Source organism: Bubalus bubalis, chromosome 10 (genome assembly GCF_019923935.1).
Source record: "Bubalus bubalis isolate 160015118507 breed Murrah chromosome 10, NDDB_SH_1, whole genome shotgun sequence".
Classification (NCBI taxonomy): domain Eukaryota; kingdom Metazoa; phylum Chordata; class Mammalia; order Artiodactyla; family Bovidae; genus Bubalus; species Bubalus bubalis.
The window spans coordinates 50047934-50052457 of record NC_059166.1 but is presented as its reverse complement, the minus strand read 5'-3'; the positions used below and the strand labels follow the sequence as shown (position 1 = coordinate 50052457).

At 39.9% G+C, this 4524-nt stretch overlaps 1 pseudogene; it reads right to left on the bottom strand.

Annotated features, from left to right (window-relative positions):
• Positions 1 to 2099: 2099 nt before the first annotated feature.
• LOC102391527 lies at positions 2100 to 2516 on the bottom strand (annotated as a pseudogene).
• Positions 2517 to 4524: the final 2008 nt, after the last annotated feature.

The following is a 4524-nucleotide window of genomic DNA, read 5'->3' as shown; positions in this document are numbered from 1 at the left end:
AATGCCTCATGACTCTACCTAGTCAGAATATTTTAATTCTCTTCACAGCACTCATATTTGATCACTCAGAGAGTTCTCTTATTTGTTTGTTTATTGTCCATCTTCCAATATGCAATAGTAAAGTCCAGGAATATTCTGTGCATGGAAGAGATTATTACAGTGATGGAGAGCTCAGGTATTGGCATCAAATAGCTGAGGTTTGAAGCTTTGATTGTAACTGCTATCCTCTGGAAAGTTCTTAACACTTTGCCTCAGTTCCTCACATGTAAGATAGGACTAACATTAGTGTACACTTCATAAAGCTCTTGTGAATATCAAATAAGCTAACCAGGGATTGGTGTATTTGAAGGATCTGAGAAAAGCCATCCACTGTTTACCTTTGGACTTCAACACCTGGAACAATACTCAGTACAAGTGGAAACTTAATAAATACTTTTTTTTTTTTTTAAGAAGCAGAGAAAAGAAGAACATTATACCTCTATTTATTAATATATTGAAGTGATTCGTTCTCTTTTAGAAAAGATTTGTTATTTCCTTTTTTCAGTTCTAAGGTATAGGCATATACCCAAATGGGAATTTATTTTTCACTTTGTACTCCAACTCCTCATGGATGTAAATTACTTTGGAGCTTGAATGGTCTCTCTTATAAAATGGAACTAATAATCCCTGACCTTTAGCATGTTGTAGAAATGTAAGGCAAAAGAGAACTGAAAAAACAGCAATAATGTACCGGCTGTTTGTTAATTTAGCTGCCTTCTCTGTGTAACCCCACAGCTGCAGTACAAGGCAGTTTCAATGGTAAACTGGAAAGAATATAAATTACGGCTAATTGAAAGTGCCAGGGAGACCCGAAAGATGACAAAATGCAATTACCCAAATTGGATGTGGGCCAGGCCAGGACTGGTATGTCTGCTCTTAGAAATAATGTGAAGTTTTATGTGGTAAGAATAGCTTGTTAAAATACGGCTGGTGGAAACAGCTGGTACCTCAGTTTCCCCCAGGCTCCTAACAGCCCTGTGTTTCCAGGACCAAGTGCCCCTGGGAAAGGAGTTTATGGATGCTTCTTTTTCACAAATGACCACATATTTGCCTAGATCTGACTTTATATCACTTAAAACCCAACAGTGCTCCTGGTTTCCTGGTCTGGGATATCTGATGCCCTTTGGGGATAATTTATCTCAGAAACCACAGGCTATTAATTTGGTTTCAGGTTGGAAACTGCTGCTTCCTCGTTCTTGGGGATAGAATAAAACCCTTTAGACAACAAAACAGAATTTAATATAATATTTTTCTTTTATTTTTCTATATTTCTTGGGCTTTAATTCCATGGCATATAAAGAATACTTGTAAGATTTTTTTTTTTTACAAATATTTTGTTTATTTTAATGACACTGGTACAGTGTCCACTTAAAACCCATATCCCAGGCCAAAAAGTACAAATAAAGTCAAAAAGAGCAGCGTTCTGTTGTATACACTTCTGCATGAATAACTTTAACCGCTAATGAAAATTAGATCTTTTCTAGGATCTTCTGACAAGATTTTTCATCTTAAAATGCTTTCTCTTCAGTGATGCCATCTTTGGAGTTAGTCATTATTCTCAACATCTCTGTCATTTTGACTCCAACTGGATATTCCTCTTCTTTTGGTCCCGACCCTCAGATTTTAAAAGTAGCTTCAAATTAAGGAAAGGTCATTTTTCCACAATTCTGTTTTCCAAAAAACTTCCATTCTCCAGGAATGACGCAATCACATGCTAGAACTTCAGAGCCAATTGGAAAGTCATAAGGAACACTAGTATTAGTTGATCTTATTTATCACAAGCCTGCAAATGCACAGTCCTAGAAAAGGCGGCCTCTCTATGCACATATGTAATTTTAAAAAGTAAAGAGTGATATAAAGGGGGCTGAGGTTTGGTCACCAAAAATCAGCATAATTAAAGGAAACAGTAATGAATAATGGGCACTAGAATTCAAATTACCAGATGTTTTAAAGAGATAGGGTGCCAGTTTTCAATTCTGTTTTGAACACCACATTACAAAAGAACTATTTTTAAAAATAAAAACGGATTAAAGGGAAAGAAAAAAAAAGAAAAAGAGTATCTAAACCGTTGAAGGACCCCCTGTTTATTCCTGATAAACTTCAATCACATCTTCCTCCCTTCCCAGTTCTTTGGGAGTGTGATTATTGGCAATTCTCTGACCTTCAAAGAGAAACCTGAGTGAAATCATGGGAACTCCCTGTCTTTGACAGTATGATTGAGTTTCTTGAGATGCATCGTCATTTTCATTTTGAAGTGAATCTCACTGCTACCCTGTTCGTTGACTTTAATATAGTCTCCTTCCTCCTTATCCCCGAAGTCTTCGATCGAAGGTTTTGCTTCCTGCTCAGACATGGTGACGGTGGTTTCCCAGGGGTCTCTGCACACCAGCGGCCTCAGGAAGGTAGAACCTTGCTCCAGGGTTTACAAATCCGTCTCTCTAAGCAACAGCACAACACTGTGGCTAAAGGGACTTCCCCTACGCCTTCTACTTGTAAGATTTATCTCTTAAACTTTTATTAGGTTTGCTTTTAATCTGAGATGTATATATATGCTGCTGCTGCTAAGTCGCTTCAGTCGTGCCCGACTCTGTGTGACCCCATAGATGGCAGCCCACCAGGCTCCCCTGTCCCCAGGATTCTCCAGGCAAGAACACCCGAGTGGGTTGCCATTTCCTTCTCCAATGCATGAAAGTGAAAAGTGAAAAGTGGAGTTGCCCAGTGTGTCTGACTCTTCGTGACCCCATGGAGTACAGCGTACCAGGCTCCTCCGTCCATGGGATTCTAAGTTCATTAATATATTTCAAGGTGTAAGAAAAGTAGGTTTCTTCCTAATACCTATCTGCCTTGTGGTAGTTTTATTATTCCCACTTAACACAAGGGTAAACCTGGAGCTAGGTTAAAAACCTTCTACACAATCCCTCAGCTCCTCCCTGACTAAAGTAGAGATTCCAGCTCAGGCCCAGGTGATCACAGAGCCTCTACTTTTCCGTCAACACCCTTCTGTTTTTGAAGAAACTAGATGCAAAAATGTAGAGAAGACAAATAAGCTGGATCCCCACTATCTATGACCTTAAAGAGTTTAAGACCTGGTCATGGAAAATGTAGTATAAACATACTTAAGTAGAGACATTCCCCCTACTGGTCCCAGCCTTTTCCTAGAGCCCAAGTTGTCTTTATTACTGCAATTCAGTCATATCTGACAGTGTCTGTGTCCTGGTTGAAAAAGGGAAAAAAGTGAAAGTGTTAGTTGCTCAGTCGTGCCCAGCTCTCTGTGACTCCATGGAATTCTCCAGGCAAGCCATTTCCTTCTCCAGGGGATCTTCCCAACCCAGGGATCAAACCCCAGGTCTCCTGCATTATACACAGATTCTTTACCATCTGAGCCACCAATGAGACCAAAGAACACCCATGGGCTTGAGGGGCCAAGTGGTCAGAAGAGTTATTACAAATGATAACCTCCAGGAGGCAGAGTTGATATCAGCATCTCCTACTACAGACATAACTCCTTGCATCTCCATATAAGAAGAATACATTCCATGCTGCTTGACATGTGCCAAATATTACATGTTTGCTGAGGGACTGATTTACTCCTGCATTAACAGCATCTTGCATTGAGCTTGAAGCAAGGCCTCATTAACTGTTGGTAGTGTGATAGCTAAAAGTAGTCATACTGGGGCACCTAGGTTCCAATTTCTGCTTTTCCTCTTATTAACTGGGCAACTTTAGACAAATCAATAATCTCTCTGTATCTCAGACTTCTTACCTATAAAATAGAGATCTAAGATTCCCCACTATAAGAGTTAAATAAATTGTTGTTCAATCACTAGGTCATGTCCAGCTTTTTGCGACCCCATGAACTGCAGCAAGCCAGACTTCCCTGTCCTTCATTATCTCCCTGAGTTTGCTCAAACTCATGTCCACTGAGTCAGTGATTCCCATAACCATCTCATCCTCTGTCACCCTCTTCTCCTCTTGCTCTCAATCTTTCCCAGCATCAGGGTCTTTTCCAGTGAGTTGACTCTTCGCATCAGGTGGCCAAAGTATTGGAGCTTCAGCTTCAGCATCAGTCCTTCCAGTGAATATTCAGGACTGATTTCCCTTAGGATTGACTGTTTGATCTCCTTGCTGTCCAAGGGACTCTCAAGAGTCTTATCCAGCACCACAGTTTGAAAGCATCAATTCTTTGGTGCTCAGCCTTCTTTATGGTCCAGCTCTCCCATCCATACATGACTACTGGAAAAGCTTTGATTAGATGGACCTTTGTAGGCAAAGTGATGTCTCTGCTTTTTAATACACTATCTAGGTTTGTCATAGTTATTCTTCCACAGAGCAAGTGTCTTTTAATTTTGTGGCTGCACGAAATGCATTAATATCTGTGAAATGCATAGAACTCTCCAATTTAGATTGAATGAGCTTAAATATTCCCTTATCATGGTCACAAACTTCTGTTGCTTGCTGGGGATTGAAATGTATTTAGTTTGCCCT